Here is an 18,830-nt window from a genome sequence, read left to right on the forward strand (position 1 = left end):
CTTCTGGCACTTTGCCTGAATTTTCCTTAAAAGCCCCATTCTCCTGAACTACTAACTCATCGAGTGGCTGTCACATAAACTCAGTGAGAACTAGATCATAATGTTACCGCAAAACTGAATCTGTTTTATGCAATAAATTGAATAACTCTACAGTCGAAACGATTTAGCTTAGAATCTAAATCTTTCCACTTCTTCAAGTAAACATTTATTTAAATAAAAAACAAGGTAAATTTCAGCAGCGTGAATATATATTTTTGTATCTTTTGTTATCGTTTGTGTCCTACTTTCTCTAACAATGCCATTAAAGTGGCAAATGGCTTCGATGTCAAATTTTTCAGTTGTTACCCTCACCGTAAGTGAAATAAAGTAGAAAATGCTTTGTATTTTTAAATTATAATGCCATTATATTATAATAAAGCAGCTCCTATTTGTTAGGCTAAATGTAATTTATAAAGTAGTATTTCTTAAAACATACAAAATATGTTGCAAATAACAGTCGTTGCTTTGTCATAACACAGTGCCTATGTTCCCTAATGAAAAGTAGTGTTTTTTAACGAACAAAACGAAATAGAATTCAACTTCCTGTATAAAGCTTAATAAACAAAGGAATTTCCGATAAAAAGCCTGTCGAATTGCAAATGCCAGAAGTTTTATTCAAACAGAAGTTCTTTATTAGTTTTTGTTTATTTGCTTTTGAACTAAGTTAGAAATACTTCAATTTTGATTTTGGATAACATCCAAATTGGTTTACAATAAGAAATTGGAAGCTTAGACGAGGAACCACATAGTTCATTGTACTAAATTAAAAATTCAAATGACTTGGGGCACCTGAATGACTGAATAAAATCTTGTGAAGATGATTCTGCGACAATTAGATAATTTGTATCATACTAATTTATGTTTATTAGTTATGTAATATTTGTAATGTTTGTCAATATCTTTTAACTTTGTGGAAATAATTTGGCTTTTGTCTCCTTTAAAATTACCCAAATCTTCAGTTTCAAATAGAGACGAAACACTTTATACTTCTCTTTTAGGAGGTCAAACACAAATTTAGTGTCTAATATCTTAGAATCTGTATGTTTCTTCTCAGATATATTTATGTCTTCATGTAGGCCTTGAAAAGGAGATTACAAAATCATAGTAATTTACAGAGTGTCTCATTTGAAATTACGCAATTCTCCAGCTTTGAATGAAAAGAAGCACTTCATGGTAATCTCTTTGAGAAGGACAAACACAACGTTAGTGCTGAATATCTCAGAAATCGTATGTTTCTTGTCGGACATGTTTATGTCCTCATATAGGCCTTGCAAAGCAGAATCCAAAACCATAGTAATCTACAGGATGTATCATTAAAAATTACTCAAATCTCCAGCTTCGAAGGGAGACAAAATACTTTATAAGTAATCTTAGGAGGACAAACACAATTTTAGTCCTCAATATCTCAGAAACCGTATGTTTTATGTTGGAACATGTTTATGTCCTCATTTAGGCCTTGCAAAGCAAAACCCAAAACAATAGTAATGTACAGGGTGTATCATTAAAAATTACTCAAATATCCAGCTTCGAAGGGAGACAAAACACTTTGTAAGTAACAAACACAACTTTAGTCCTCAATATCTCGGAAACCGTATGTTTCATGTTGGAACATGTTTATGTACTCATGTAGGCTTTGGAAAAGTTACCCCCAAAAACATAGTAGTATACAGGGTGTTCCAGTTGAAATAACATAATTTTCTAGCTTTGTAGGCAAATAAAGCACTTTGTAACAATCTCCTTTAGGATCACAAATTCAAATTTTGAATGAAATATCTGCAAAACCGTAAGTATAGGAAGTATACTTTTAAGAGGACAAACAGAACTTTAGTACTCAATATCTCAGAAACTGTATATTTCTTGTTAGGACGCATTTATGGTTTGGGAAGTAGAATCAAAAATAATAGTCTTATACAGGGTGCCCCATTTAAAATAACACACATGAAGCATTTTTCAACAACCTCCTTTATGTACGTTTCCCCAACATTGGCTGTTAAGTTTAAGGACAGCTTAGATAAGTTTCGTTTAGACTGTGTTATTTTGCACCTGAACTGTCACATTCCAACTTCAACTTAGCTTAAGTTGTACTTAAATTCGACTTGAAAGTGTCGGGGAAACAGGCATTAGAAACACAAATTTAACTTTAAAATTACATATCTGCAAAATTCTACTATGTTTGTATAAACATTTTGGCGTCATTGAGTAGGCATTGGAAAATAATTCTAAACCATAATAATATACAGGATGTCCCATTTCAAATAACGCAAATCTCCAGCTTTATATAGAGACGAAACACGTTCTAGTAATCTCGTTTAGGAGGACAACTTAATAAGTGCTCCAATATCTCAGAGACTGGAAAAAAAACGGTTCCTTGTTCGGACATATTTATTTTCTTAAAAAGGAGAATGCAAAATTGTAGTAATATTGTCACGAATAACATAAGTTGCACCATGTTCCGTTACCGAGTCTGGCCCCGGTCTCCCCCAGTGCACTGCCGAATCAGCGAGACCGGCAAATTGGGGTCATGAGACGAGTATTTAATCAGCGTCTCAAGCCATCGAAGATTACTGGTCTCTGGGTCGGTCTATCGAGCATCAGTCCGAACTTTCTAGTGCCCGGACGGCTCGATACCTTCTTGGATATCCAGGCTGAACAGACTTGAGTCCTTGCGCAACCCAGTGGTGACCGTCGGGACTCTTGACCCTTTCAGCGCCTAAAGTAGGTCCTTTAGGAAGTGTCGATCATAGGGGTTCCCTGCTCGTATCGAGCGGGTTTCGCTTGGCGACACTTCAAAGGGGGCTTGCTGTGCATAAAGTAAGTCCTTCGGGCTTGTCGGTTACAGGGGTTCCCTGCTCGTATCGAGCGGGTTCCGCTTGGCGGCACATCAGAAGGCCTTACGCACACCCACACACACACACACCCCCGCGCACCCCCTCGTAGAGAGTGTTCCATGGGCGTCCCGCCTGTAGCGGTACTAGCGGCCCTCGTAATCTGGGGGTAAGATTTGGTTAAGCATCGTCTTGAGAATAAAATAAAGGAGACATACTTGTACTACGTTGTTGTTTCTCTTCCTGCGCTACCCCCAAAACGTGACATGGTGGAGGCGCCCCGTTCAATCCCCGTCTATTAATCTTCATATTGATAGACACACCCTCGCCAATTGAAGCCAATTAAATCACGGGAAAAAGATGAAGGAATAACAGAGAAGAAAGAAGAGAGGCAAAGACCAGAAGAGAGACAAAGAGAGAGAAAGAAAGAGAGATCAGGAAGACGACTCAACCATGCCCACCCCCACAAGTTCAAGCACACCCCAGAAGAACCAAGACGAGTTTTGAAGGACCAGCCTGCAGGTCCGCAGTTGCTTGAACTGAGTAGGGCTATATCAAGAGCGGCCTGTAGGTTGCCCTAAACATTTTAGTGTATAGGAGCACATTTTAGTTTGTAGTGTATTGGGTAAGATAAAACTAAACTTTTGATAACTAGGTTTCATAAAATAAGTGTATGTATAGTTAATGCAATAACAATATCTCGATTTCTAGACCAGTGACGCCATTCCCGACCTAGGTACTTTGCTGAGGTAGCAAAATCGCGCAAGTATAAGGTGTTTTGTTTATAAATACATGTTATGTCTGTTTATGTTATTGGAGTCGGGCTTGTTTGCTAATTAATTGTTGACTTTAGGGGCCACCTAATTACCTCGTTGCGTCCATCGACAAATTGACCTGATTAAAGAAGCGAGAAGAAGAGGAGCAAGCCTAGGAGAAACCAGCATCTTCGGATGGGTTCCGCACCGTCGGTTCTACAGCCGCGTGCACCCAGAGTCCCTTAAATGAAGGGCTGAAGAAGGTTCTCCAGATGGGCTTAGAAATGACGATGTAGAGTAGTCCAAAGCAACGTGTGCTAAAAAGAGAGCACGCAATGGACCAAAGATGTCGAAGCTAAGCGATGGATTTCCGCTTAGAACAATGTACGCTTAAATGAGAAGGCAAGAAGATGGACGCAACAACAAGGTTGAAAGGGGACCCAATGAAAGGAATAATTGTTTTTGAGTATGCAAACATGGCAACGTCTAAAAATCGAGAAGTAGAAGTAGTTAAGATATTTTTTCAATAAAGCTTTCCCCACCCCTTTTTTAGCAAATAAGTAACATGTTTTAGTTTTAAGAAGTAATAATTGTTGGTTTGAATAAAGTACATCCCCACCTGCTTTTTAAAGTAAGATTAGAAAATAAGTGAGTTGATTTTGTAAACATGGACTTTTAGTGTTCGGGGCGAACACTTATTGGAAGGGGGAGATGTCACACCCGTGTTAGTAGTTACGGTGCACACCCAGTAACCAGCACAGTCAGCAAGGTTAGCGTAATGAGGTCGCTGACTGGTATAAAAGATGCACCGTAGCTCGGCTAAATCACCGAACTCTGGGGTCATCCCCAGAGGGAGGTCACGAGCGACAGTCCGAACTTTCTAGTGCCCGGACGGCTCGTTACACTTGGACGACTTGGCGACACTTCAGAAGGGCTTACGCACCTACCACTATACGTACACACCCACACACCCCCTCTTGGTCAGTGTTCACTGCCTAATAAAGAAGACATACTTAAGCTACGATCTTGTTTCTCTTCCTACGCCACCCCCCTAAACGTGACAATATACAGGATGTATTTAAAATAACGCAATTTTCTAGCTTCGTAAGCAAATTTAGTAGTAGGGAGGAAGCACTTTGCAAGAATCTCTTTTGAAAACACAAATTCAAAATTAAAATAAAATATCTGCAAAACCGTACGCTGTTTGTATAAAAATGTTTGCATCATTAAGAAGACCTTAAAAATGGGAATCCAAAATTATAGTAATCTACAGGATGTTTCTAAAAACTGTTTTGCTAGAATTTAACAAGTTTGCCTTAAAAAGGGATAAGTATTAGTATAAGGGGTTTGTCATTAAGAAATAATTTACATAAAAAAATAAGGCTGATTGATTTGTTTGCTCATACTGGAGTAAAATCAAAGCTGCTTACAATCGGTTCACAGTAAAACACACACAAGGCAATCAGGTATAACAAGTTTTTCATAAAAACGTGGTCGGTTTTTAAATCCCCTGTGTACATTCCCTCGTACAAAAAAAAATCTGATTGTGTCTCACATAACGCTGCTACAATTCTTTTTAATTAAGCTTTTATTATTTTTATTACCTTTCTGTTCCCTCACAGGCAATTTTAATTTAGTTCATTATTAGGGTGGGTACTGTTTTAAGTGAATAGCGCAAAGCAAACAGTATTCCATTTTTAATTGGTTCCCAAATTAATTTGAAATGTAGCCGCATCCCTGTCTCGTTTCATAATTTCGTTACTGGTGGGGTTCTGTCTTGCATTTTAATTTTTAGCCTCAATTAATACTTATATAAAAGCTTCTGATTAAATTAGTGATTTTCAGTTAATTTGAAATAAAACAGAGCATTAATTAGTCGTGCATACAACTTTTAATTGATTGCAAAAAATAATCAACAACATACCGATCCTTTTTTCGAGTGAGAAAGTCAGAAGGGCTGTGCCAAGTTAATTGAAAATGAAATCTTTTACATGGAAAATTCAATTTTTTTATTCTGCTGCGTTATTAGTAATGGCAATTAAACTAAATCTATCAAAATAAAGCCACAAATAACAAGAAAGTGTCCAAAACAATCTACCACAGTCTTTGTATTCCTGAAGCTAGCCGTTTTTGCTTCCCTTGTTTGATACAGGAAACCAAAGCTGTCATAAACAGAACCTTTAATAACATCGCTTTAATACTCTAGTTCTAATGATGTGGGTTCGTCAGAGAAATGTCGATTTGTCCTGCTAATTTTAACAGTAAAAAGCAATAATTCTTGAAATTTCTTTAAGCTTGTCTTTCACTAGTTCGTTCGAAACGTTAAAGGTATAAAACTAATTAAGATCAGCGCCATTTAACAAATTTTCCATTAAATAACAGCTGAATTGGCAGTTTAAGCTTTACGCGCTTAAGCCGTTCATTTTAGAAATGAAAAGGCGCACTCTTAAGTTTAATCCGAAGAGCCGTGAGTTTTTTTGCGAAGCAAAATTGAACACAGGAACAAATCTTGTTTCAGCTTGGCAGCTGTCGAAAATCCGGGCAGCAATTTATTTGCTTTTTCTCCATGTGACGAGCAATAATAGAGGGATTTTTAAGATGAATGCCTGTCGATATCTGCAGAGCTCCTTTTATATTTTTAGAGTTAAGTTTGATGTTACGTGATTAAAATTTTGTTGCCAATTCATTTTACGGATTAAATACTCTGAATGTGTGTTTTATGACGTGTAATGCCAAAATGAGTTTAATGTCTGAATGCCCTTTTGGCATTACATTTTATTTCAACACCCTGTATATCTCTAGGTAGTCTAGAGGAATTTTGAAATTGTTGAATTTACAATTTGAAAAATAAACATATGTATGAAAAATTAACCAATATAAATAAAAATATTAGATTCCCTAAAACATGATCAAGTCACTTTTTCAGCATACAAAAGTTTTTTCAAAATACAAAATTTAAGTTTCTTTAATTTCTCGAAATTAGCAGCTGCATTCTGAATATTAATGGTCTCCTACAAAATTTGCATAACTCTAACCGTTACAGAGATATTCGACTTTTTTCTTTTATTTTTTGAAAATTGCATTAAAGTTTTGAGAATTATGTAACTCCGCCATTTTTAGAATTTCAGCGACTTGAAAAAGCTTTAAATGTTTGTCTTAAACTACTTTTCCCCTCGTGCTAACCACAAAATAATTGAACATATACAGGATGTTGAAAAATAAAGAAAAACCTAGCCCTCACTGACTGAGATATTGTGATTCTGATCATTTTTTAAATCTTGCAAAATTTCTGTAATTTTAACCGTTTCTAAGATGTTCGTGTTTTTTCTTTTTTTTTTTTTTGAAAATATTTTTTATATATACAGGTTGTTCAAAAACTAAACAAAAAACAGCTAAATTTTAAACTAACGCCTGTCAGTTGTGATCACGTTTACCCGGTTCTAATTAAGTCAAATCGGGCCACTGAATGCAGCAAGTCATTCTAATAATTTTTATTATTTTGCAAAATTTTCGTAACTCTAACCGTTTCCGAGATTTTTACAAAGCATTGCAAATTTCGTATTTTTACCATTTTTGAAATGTTGGCGGCTGTAAAATGCTCAAAATGTTTGTCTTGAACTACTCTTTTGCCTCTTGCTAACCCCAATATAATTGAACATATACACAAAAATAAAACAGTTAACTTTGAAGCAAAGACTCTACCAGTTGTGACTGGGTTTACCCAGTTTGCACAATATCTGTAACTCTGACTGTTTCCGAGATATTCAACTTGCTTTTTTTAAAAAAACTGTATCATCTGTATTTTTATGATAACTGTTTAAAATCGGACATCCCATATATTTTCAGGACAGTCCCATTTTAAAGAATATTTATTCCTAAGAACATAGTATGTGACGTACAATGCAACAACAAAAAATAGCACCAAAAGTGTCTTCAAAGTCTATTAACTCAATAATTTCAAATAGGACATCCTGTATATTTTAAAATCAGTCAATTCTGCTTTTAAATACCTATTCAACTACCCAAATCGTGCTATATAAAATTATACAGTTTCCGGCATATTTATGGTCATATTTCGCAAGAAAAAAAAAGTGTTTGTATTTTAGGTCACTAATCATTTTAAACAGAACACGCTGTATGTTTTGAATAAAAAATAAATGTTGAATTGTTAGGCTGTAAGGTTTGTACAGGAAAAAGTCCACAAAAATGCCCAAAACAAAATTCGTCTTTGTTTGTAGTGTATTATGAATATTACACCGATGAAGGCAAGGAGTTTTGTAATTTTATAAATTTATTCTTAACACTTTATTTCTTTTTTTTTCATTTCTTCAGGCTGTTTTGAAGTTTTTATTAGTTTCGTAAATAAACAATAAGACACACCTTAAATAGAGTAGTTCTGTGTTCAAAATACCTTTCAAATACAAATTCAGAAGAAAAAAGTGTCTGAAAAAGTATCATTAACGCTAAACTCTGTTTTCAAGTTTTTTGTAATAATGTGCGGTTTGTTGATTTATGTCAAGTTTTAAAGAAGGTTTCCGATGTTCTAGGCATTTTAGAATCTACTGTTCAATTAATCAGCACGGTGTAACTAAAGGTAAAAGCTCTTGCTATCCAGTGGCTTTTTTGAACGAAACGTAAATATACAGGAATGATAATTTCATAGGAAATCAACGGTGTGAAAAGAGAACCAATGCAAAATCAATGCTCACGTCCATCATTTTGACAATCAATCAATATCAGTTACATTTCATAATACAAACAAAACTCATTAACGTGTTTTCTATCACTTAATTTACATTTTAATTACTGGTTTTTTGTCAGTGCTGCTACGTGGTTAGCCGCTAATTAATAAAACAATCACCAATGTCGCTCAGGTAAAATTTTAAATTGAAATTCGTTTACAATTAACGAACAAATTGCAAAAACCTTTTATGCCAAAATCCAGGCTTTCCAATCTGGATCGTGTCCAAAATAAATCACGTCAATGCGACTGCTGTTTAAAACCTGCATAAGTATTTCGCATTTATTGACCTTTCCACTCTCTGTGATCCAGGCGGACCGTGATATGTCATCTGTTCCGATCGCATTTTTGAAAATACACGGTGAAAGATAAATTTACTATTTTGTCGGTACAAATGATGGTACTTAATTTATCGGTGAGTGGACAATTGCTTTTTTTCCTCACAAATCTGGAAATTTACACGCCCTGTTCAAACAGAAAGTAGATTGAAATGTGTTAATTACAATTCGAGCTTTAATTAAATTATTTTCAAATTTGTGTAAAACGTATTATATTCTTCTTAAATTTCAAATTATCCAATCAAAATTTTTTGGGCTTCAATGCCTTTAGTAACTATATTTATTTTGTTTTAATTACTTAAACTGTTCAAAGTATATACATACAAATTCAATATATAATAAATAAACGGATTTGATGTGAGAGAATGAATCGCTATTTTAAACTGAATATAGACTATCGGGAGTTAATCAGTATTTCAGGAATTTGAGCCATTGTTCAAAATCACGAATAAGGGATTAATCAATATACAGTGTGTGTCCATAAAGTATGGAATAAATTCGATTACAATTCAGGGAATTACTGGGTTTCTTGACTAATGTTCTGATTCTAATTTTTAAGTCGTCAATTGATTCAGGTTTAGTTTAATAAACAAACTTTTTGAGATGGCCTGACAAAAAAAATTTCAAGGATTGAAATCAGGAGATCTTGGAGGCCGTTCAATTGATCCACGCCTTCCAATCCATCTGTTGGGAAATGCTACTTTGTTAAGATATTGTCTAACTTGTATTGCATAATGTGGGGGTGCACCATCCTGCTGTAATGAGGTAACCACACAAATGCTTTAAATATTTGAACAAAACTTTGTAAATTGACATTGAAAAAGATTTTTAGCCAAAAATGGACATGTGACCTTACGGATGATATTTTGATCTTAAGAACGGTCACGTGATTTTTAACCTTAAAAGGTTAAAATTACAGGAAGGAAGTCAGGTAATCATCAGAATTCCATTTCATGCTTGAAAATAGTCACAAAACTTTTGTAGGTGAGTTTGGTAGTGGAAAACAATCACGTGGCCTTTAAAACAAGATTTTGATCATAAATATGGTCACGTGACCGTCATCATTCCAGTGTGACCTTGAAAATAGTCATGCGACTATAAGTATGTCATTTTAATCTTCAAAAGTTGATCACGTGACTTTTAAAAGTGGATTTGATAATTTAAATCGGTGGCGTGACTTAAGAATGTCATTTTAACATCAAATAGTCACGTAATCCTTAAAATTTGAATTCAATTATTGGAAATACCTCACGTGACAATTAATTTCACGTTAAAAATGGTTACGTGATTTTTTGTATTAAATTTGACGATTGAAAACTGTCACATGACCCCTTCGATCTAAAAAAAAGTAGTAAATTAAAAATTTTCTTTTGTCTGTGTGGCCACGTTTTTTCATTTTCAAATGAAATATATAAAATCATTCAAAAGTATCAATTTATATTATTACTAAATGTTCGTCACTATTTAATTGTCAAATTTTTATTTATTCAGTTATTTATTGTAAAAATGGCAAAATACTGCTTGTTCCTATAGAATGGAGTCGACAATTTAGTATTAATTTTATGAGTGCATTTTCATGATTTTTTTTTTAACTCGAAAACAGAAAATTGAACCAAAAAGCCACTAAATTACTTTCATTGTTGTCAAATCAACTTGTTGTGTTAAATTTTTATAAAATCGTGCAAAAAAGTACACGTTTTTGAATAATTTTTAGTGCAAAACGTTTTACTTTATATATCTCCATGAAAAAATCTTTGGACCATGGTTTATATAGTAAGCTAAAATTATTTTATTATGTTTAATCAAACTCTAAAATATGACGCATTTATAGAGAAACATCTTATATATTATCGTTTTTCTTGAAAGATAATCAAATACAGCCTTAAATAATTCCCCATAAAGAAGATCCTTCTTATCTTTTGATTTCCGACCAACTAGGCAATCAAAACATCCTCATCAATTGTTAAGCCCGATTTTTCCCATTTTTCAAAATCCCGATATTTCCTTTTGAAGCCAATTCTAATCTGATAACACATTTATTAATATCTGATAACCGTAGTTTTGACAAAACACAAATTAGTTTCCTGAAAGTTGTTTAATTTAGTATTTATCGTTTTTGTTTAAAAAAAGTGGATATGTTATATTACAAGTATTGTATGTAATCAAACATTTAAACTAGCAATACCTGGTTTACGTAATGTTACAGCAAAAAAATATAAAATCGCGTATTTGGGTTTAAAATCATAATTTTCAATTCTTACTTAAAATGGTCTCAACTTTTAATAATAATTTACAAACCAACTAAGCCTTTGACAGTTATTACGATATCAGTTTTGGCAAGCCCTTAAATCTAAATATGCCGACTCAGTTGGTGAGTTCTGGCAATTTAGGACCGTCCCTTGTTAGTGTTGCTACTCTGGTCCGGTTTTAGTTCTTCCCTTTGTAATTCTCCCAAAAATAAATCATTTTCCGCAGATTTATTCCCGAAATATGCGCGATCCGATAAATTTTCGATCTGTCAGAAGGCGTAATTAATTTATCGGGGAACTGTTTATCCAATTTTTGGGAAATGAATTGTTTGCGGGTTTAGGCCGTAAATGCCTTCCGACTGAAAATAGACAGGTGTATATCGTGTATCAGGATGTAGGGAAATAATTAGTTAGTATATTCTCATATATGTCTATCTATAATGTTCCAGATGAATCAGGTAAATTGCTAATTATATTATTATATATTGCTAATATTACTAAATAAATTAAATTTTGTTCGAAAACTCCTCACATTCATCGCTGTACATTGTATATGTATAAGCGAGTTTTAAACACTTTTACAGTATTTAGGTAATATACTACTGCTCTTTAAGGTTTTGTATACACCTAATCATAATTAATATAAACTTTGCTTACGAAAGTTCCAACTTTGTTAATTAATTTCGTCTGTATCCTGGAAAAATTGAATGTTATTTATGTTCATGCTTTCATTTGATTAAAAATCCCCAAGGTTTTGTAAAAAAACACGGTCACCTTTTAAAATCTCAGCAGATTATCCGAATTCTTAAATAATTCAGGTTGTTGGATACTTTTGGCAACGGCTTTGTCCTGGAAATTAAAATTTTCACAGTTTTGTCATAAATTTTATAAACCTAAATATCATTAGGGAGCCCCTGTTTTTTATAAAATATTTATGTATACCGAGTAAGTAGATTGAAAGTAAAAGTATGTTTTTTTAGATAATAACTTATATAAATAATATTTTAGGACAGTTCTTTAGAACTAATTTGTTCTAGTGTTAATAATCAGATTTTTCAGATAATTTCTTGCATTTCAAATAATAAAATTCTAATGATAACCTACATTGAACATTCATTACGTTTTATATATGCGAGATGTCCCTTTGTTATATGCAAATATTTTCGGAAAAAGGGCATAACTTACCTTCGTTCACAATTTATATAGTCGGATTCCAAACACGGGAAGCTTACGAACGATGCCTTTGGGGAATATCAGACCTTTCAGGGTCTCAAGTACAGTGATTCCCTTTTCAGATTTTACATTTTCGAAGGCCTAAGGGCCAAATTCTAGAGAAAAACCTATTGTAGACGAGTGTAAGTATGTCTAAGATTATCGCAGGGATGGAACAAAGACAATACAAAGTCGTCCCCTTTTGTACAAGATTTGAAACTTAGTAGGGATTTATAGGCAAAGTTTGTTTTCCTGGATCGATAATGACTCGTTATAATTTAACTTAACTTCAAATATGCACCATTCAAGTGTCAATAAGGAAGTAAAAAGCGGGCGCTTTTCCATCTAAAATTAAAGCGTAATTGCATTTAGAAAAGTGGTTTTACGGACAAACTCCAATATGCACAAACCCTTCGTTTATCTTCTCACAAAGTTGCAGTTTCCTTCAATTATGAGCTCTTTCCTTTTAAGAATTCTGAAGCCGTAAAACGGTTTTTAAATTGCACCCCGGGAAGGCATTGGAGTAAATAGAAATTTGTTGATGTGCCGCACTTACCGTACTTGTCTACCTTAAAATTGTTATTACTTCACACTTTATAAATTCCAAGTAGGGATCTTTAATTATTGAAGTTCTTACAAACTGATAATATATTTTGTTGTATTTTATATTGCCCAACTAAATAATAATAATAAAATATATACCAACAATTAATCAATTTTTAGAAGGTTTGGAGTATTATTGTGAGAGCTCTGGCTCTTCCAAAGTAGTTCTAGATGCATCTGACAATTTAAAACTACTTTGGGAAAGTTTAAGACAATTGAAGTGGTCTCTGGAAAATTTTAGATGGTTTTCAATAGTATTTAGAGGTCTATGGAATTTTCAAAACAGTCCTAGAGGCCTCTGGCAAATTAAAGCAATTCTGGGAACTTTTAAAACAGTTGTAGATGCATGCATTTAAAAGTTTTTGGCACATTCAAAACGGTTTTAGAGGGCTCTGACAATTTCAAATAACTGTGGGGAGATTTAAGCTACTTGTAGAGGATTTTGGTACTTTTTAGAAAGTTCTCAGTAGCATTTAAATGTCTTTGGCACATTAAAAACAGTCCTAGAGATTTAAAAGAACTTTGGGAAGGTTTATACTTGTAGGGGCTTTTGGCACTTTTTCAAAAGTTCTCAATAGCATTTAGAAGTCTATGGAATTTTCAAAATAGTCCTAAAAACCTCTGGTAATTTAAAACAGTTCTGGGAAAGTTTAAAATGTTTGTAGAGTGCTCTGGACATTTTCAGAAAGTTTTCAGTAGCATTTAGAGGTCTTTGGCACATTCAAAACGGTCCTAGATGCATCTGACAATTTGAAATAACTCCTGGAATGTTTAAGTCACTTGTAAAGGTCTCTGAGACTGTTTAGAAGGTTCTTGATAGCATTTAGAGATCTATGAAATTTTTAAAATGGCCCTAGAGGCCTCTGGCAACTTTAAACCGTTCTGGGAAAAGACAGTTGTACAGGGCTCTGAAACAGTTCTCAGTAGGATTTAGAGGTGTTTGGCACACAATTTACTCTGTGAACCCACTCTGTGAAGGTTTTAGACACTTATAGAAGCTTTTGGCACTTCAGAAGGTTCTCAGTAGCATTTAAAGGTCTCTGGCATTTTCAAAATTGCCCTAGAAATTTCAAATGTTGGAACGTTTAAGATTAAACTCTGCAGACGCCTATTTTGTTAGTTCGTTTTTGAAAATTTTATCTTTATTTACAAGGTTTAGGCTTAGACTTTTAGACTCTAGAAATTTTGAAATGCTTAAAGCATCTGGCACTCTTGTTAAAATGTAACATCAATAGCAAACAAAAAGAGCGATATTCAACGAAAACTTAACTGGACCTAATTCTTGAACACAGGTAGTAGAAATGCAAAGAGAAGTGTTAATAGTTATTTACCTAACAAGTGCGGAAAATGATACTTTTCAGCACGGTGCAAAGCGGAGTTCGGGCAATCAGTTAAAGAGCGGGAAAGACGCTTTCCGCATGTGTTAGGTACAACATTTTTCCTACAAGTATCAATTTTCATTAAATTGAACAAAAATGTATAGTAAAATTACTAAAATGAAAGTCTCTGTTTGCAAAAATGATTAAAAGTGTAATCTTAATTGAGAAATCAAATACACTGTTATTGTTTTTTGATTTAAATGTATATTTTGAAAAAATAAAATGAGTGCGGGAAAGATACTTATCTAATGTTTTGTTTTAGGTTCAACATTTTTTCTTTGAGTTTTACTTAACTTTAATAGAAACAAATTACAAATTTAGCGAAATATGTACTATATTCAATTTTGCCTTACATGAATAACAAATAATAACTCAATCATGATATTTCTAACTGTACATTTATCGGTTTTAAATAAAATATAAAATAATTTCATAGACTATAAATGTTTAAATTGAACGTACAATTCGTAGCACATTGTACCTTTACTGCAGAATCCATTTCAGTTCGCTCTCGGACAGACTGAAATGTAGTTTGGCTTGCTAATATTGCAGTTTGGTCTATGTCTGTACAATGGAAGGAATGTAGAATCTTGTGAAGCTACCGGTTTGATTAAGACTGTTGACTGGTCATCTGGCTGTATTGATAGGGATTTACTGCTTGTAGGATTTTGGAGTATATTTTCTGCAATCTTCTTTTTATTAGCGATGAAATCTTCAATGTACGACTCCGCAGCTGAGGTCGACTTCCACCCACCGTGTTTCTTAATGTTGGTGATATTGGATCCAGAGTTCGCCAGCATTGTAGCTGAAGAACTACGAAAACAATGGCCGGTGTACATTTCAGGATCCTGAATGCCCAAGTATACAGCTATTTTGCATGGCATTTTGCCATAGGTATTTTCTACTCCTATGCATTGTTTCGTACATTTGCCATCCTTGTATGCTACGAAGGTCAGTGTACCTTGTATCAGAATCATCATAATTACACACCAAAAATGTTCTTACATCATCTTTTTCTTTTTTCTTCAATATCATCTAAGGTAAGCTTCATGAGTTTCTCCCTACGACAAGGTCCTGCTATCCCGAAAATTGTTGCGACTTTTATCATTACACCATTGGGCGCTTCAGACACGATTTTTTTAACTTCCTCTCTTTCTGTCATTTCCTTAAATGAGTGCGGAAAAGTGCACTTTACAGCACCCGAGTAGGAAATAGAATATAACAGAATTGGTTGATAATGACAGGTTTTTGTCAAATTATGTGTTTCTTTCTCTTCATAACTCTCTTCCGTCGTTTCAAGAATTTAGAGCCTGGACAACATTTTGGACACTGCACTGTTCTATAGAAAACGACTGAATCTGTTTTTATACGCAACTGATAAAAACGTCAAAATAATCTGGCATGAAATGAGATAAGGCATGTGACGCAACAGTCAGAAGTCCCTGAATAGAGGATACAATGTTCCACAGTGATAGAAGCAATAAAACACACATCAAAAACTCTATATTTCATACTTTCAAGGATATAAGAAATGTTATACAAAAATCAGGGGATTTGGATGGACATTGATCGAGAATAAACTTGAAAGACCCACTTGAAGCATAAATTGAATTTGCTTTTTTTTTTCTCAAGAGGGTGTCGTGTCACATTTAATTTAAGATTGATGTTTGACAAAAAAATAACAACAAATAACACATATGTATTATATTCATAAAATATTAATACGTACTTAGAAATTCAATATGGTTCAATCAGAACAAAATGTTCTACTTTGATAGATTGAGAAACTTACGCTATTATGATGTGAATCCTTTGATTATCAAACTCCTAATCCAAAACGTATTAAAAGTTTATTTCAAAAATTAGCAATTCACCACCTCCATAACGATAATTACAATAGCCATTCTACTATGCGCTAATATTTATTATCATGCAAAATTACTGAAAATGCAAGGATCGTTCGGTCAACGATTACGCCTCGTCCTCGAAACTCACACAGCGAGATAATCGAACAACAAAAGCACCACAAGATATTCATTATCTAGAAATTTACCCTATGTTTGCAGTTTAATGGCTATTTTAAGCTTAATTACTGTGCTCGTGGAAACAATGGTCAGATCCATGACTTACTGTTTACTCAAACCGGGAAGTAACGTGATAGTAATACCGCAACAACAATGGAAGTTATTTTAGTTACTCAGTCGCTTCCATTAACCTTATGGGAATTCTAACTAAGTTATACTTAAAAACGTTAAAAATGAGGTAAATGTTTGTTTGTGTTAGTGTGGTCGATGTGTTAAGAACATAAATTAAAACCTTGCGCTCTAAACTTTCTACTCCTCGTGTTTGTACAAAAACCTTCTAGCAGTTTCTTAAAAAGGTTACAACTTCCTTAAACTTAATAATAACTTCCTGAAACTTGCAGATTTAATATATACGGTACTCTTCAGCATTTTGGAGCTCGAAGAGACTTAAAATACGAGTAATTTAGACTTGCTGCTTGCACTAATTGATTTTTTTCTAGAACGAACTATTAAATTAAAACTCTCAAATTTGACTGTAATACTTAATATGCAATTAATTGGCCTTTCATGCCCATTACACCTAACCCATTAAAGCGACCAATCCACTGACAAATAAGTAATAAAAGGATTCCATACCTAGGAATTTATGAATTCCATAAATTAGCAGCAGAATAGAAGTTTCGGCTTCCTTTATGGTTCCAGTCGTTGGCAATATTGATTTTGATTAGGTATATACGAACTGTGGTTTGGAAGGCGTAAACTATTTTATGAACCAGGTTTATGTTATGTTGGTAAAGTGTCTTAAACAGACATTAACAGGTTTTGAATATGGATTAATTAGTAGTTTGTTAATAGTGTTACTTTGTTCTGGTAGTTCTTTTCTGCATTAATGTGGTTTTAATGTCCAAATTCTTCAAATTTGCATTTGCAAGGCTATTTGAAACATTTTGGAAACAAAACAGCTCCAAAAATGAATATATTTTTGTTTCAGTAAATGTCAGAAAATACAGTTTGTAATTAATTCAACCAGATTAATCACTAAATTTCCCCAGTCTTGAACTTTTTGGTGGTTATTGAACAATATGAAACTTACTCATCTGCTATGTGAAATGTTCACTTAAGTAGTTGGCTTATTTATAGTCCGGAATAAAAACCACTAAAATCGTGAAAAAAAGCGCTTAAAAAGCAAAATTATTTTCCTCAAAAAAAGCATAAAAATCTGTAAACAAGCACAAAACTCTTTCAGAGATGCAACATTTTTAATTTTTTTTGAGTTCAAGTACTATAAATTTTTTGAAGCTTTTAAACTGCTTTAGAAGCATACGAAAGATTTTAAACTGTTTTGAAAACTTTCAAAATTTTTTTGAACCACTTGATGATCATTTGGAAGGATTTTGGACAGTTTAAAGAGCATATTGAAGGTTCTGGAATGCTTTAGTGGCATTTGGGAATTCTTATACGGTTCAAGAATTTTTTGGTAGCTTCTAGACTGTTTTGATATTTTTTGGGAACTTCTAGACTAGTTGAAGACCATTTGGAAACTTTTAGACCGTTTTGTAACACTTTCGACTGCTTGGGAAGCATTTTAGAGTTCCCATAATGTGTCAAAACCTTTTTAACCTACTTGAGAAGATTTGAAAGGTTTTTGGACAGTTTAAAGAGCATATTGAAGGTCTCTGGAAGGCATTTGGGAATTCTTAGACGGTTCAAGATTTTTTTGGAAGCTTCTGGACTGTTTTGATATCTTTTGGGAACTTCTAGACTAGTTGAAGAGCATTTGGAAACTTTTAGACCGTTTTGTAACACTTTCGACTGCTTGGGAAGCATTTTAGAGTTCCCATAATGTGTCAAAACCTTTTTAAACTACTTGAGAAGATTTGGAAGGTTTTTGGAGAGTTTAAAGAGCATATTGAAGGTTCTTGAAATGTGTTGAGAGCTTCTAGACTGTTTTCGACTGCTTTAGAAGCATTTTGGAGTTTCTGTAGTATTTTGAAATCTTTTTAGACTAATTTAGGAGCATTTGGAAGGTTTCTGGAGAGTTTAAAAAGCATTGAAGGTTTTAGACTGCTTTTAAAGCATTTTAAAACTTATGGAGGGTTCTAGAAACTTATGGAAGCTTTTAAACTGTTCTAAAAGTTTTTTGGAAGCTTCTAGGCTACTTTGTAAGCTTTTGCAAGGCGTTTTGGAGCTTCTATAGTGTTTTGGAATGTTTTAATTTTTTTTTTACTACTTCAAGGGCATTTGGCAATTATTTGGTCAATTTCCAACAGTCCATTTTGCAACAGATAATTTGTATGTTTTTGTCTCTAAGAAGCCTTCAATATCTCAATATAGTCAAAAAACTAATTTCCAAAAAATTGAATTGTAAAACCTTATTCTGGAAAGTTCAGCAGGACATGGGGCTTTTTTCTGGGTGCAAAATCATTCTGAACATTTTAGGAATCTCTGCTAAATTTCCGCAACTGTAACATTTTCCGAGATATTCGACATTCGTTTACTTTTTGTGGAAATTGCATCAAAATGTTAAAAATTTTGTATCTACGCCATTTTTGGGGTTCGTCTTAAATTGCTCTTATACCAGGTACTAACCACCACAGAACTAAACATATACAGGGTGTTTAAAAACACAAAAAAAAAAGTAAATTAACGCTCTGCCAGTTGTAAC

General features: G+C 33.6%; 1 protein-coding gene and 1 long non-coding RNA gene across 2 annotated transcripts in view; one reads left to right on the top strand and one right to left on the bottom strand.

The window, feature by feature from the left end:
• LOC145732923 (uncharacterized) overlaps positions 1–18,830 on the top strand; it is a 138,866-nt gene that overhangs the window by 1,495 nt on the left and 118,541 nt on the right. The gene's annotated exons all lie outside the window — the stretch shown is intronic.
• LOC145732910 (uncharacterized) lies at positions 2,914–3,657 on the bottom strand. Its single transcript, XR_014179074.1, has 2 exons — positions 3,083–3,657; positions 2,914–3,027 (listed from the first exon to the last, which is right to left on the bottom strand). It is a non-coding gene; the product is annotated as an uncharacterized LOC145732910 (long non-coding RNA).

This window comes from Ips typographus, linkage group LG8 (assembly GCF_016097725.1).
Source record: "Ips typographus isolate SLU linkage group LG8, UJ_Ityp_2.0, whole genome shotgun sequence".
In the NCBI taxonomy this organism is placed as follows: domain Eukaryota; kingdom Metazoa; phylum Arthropoda; class Insecta; order Coleoptera; family Curculionidae; genus Ips; species Ips typographus.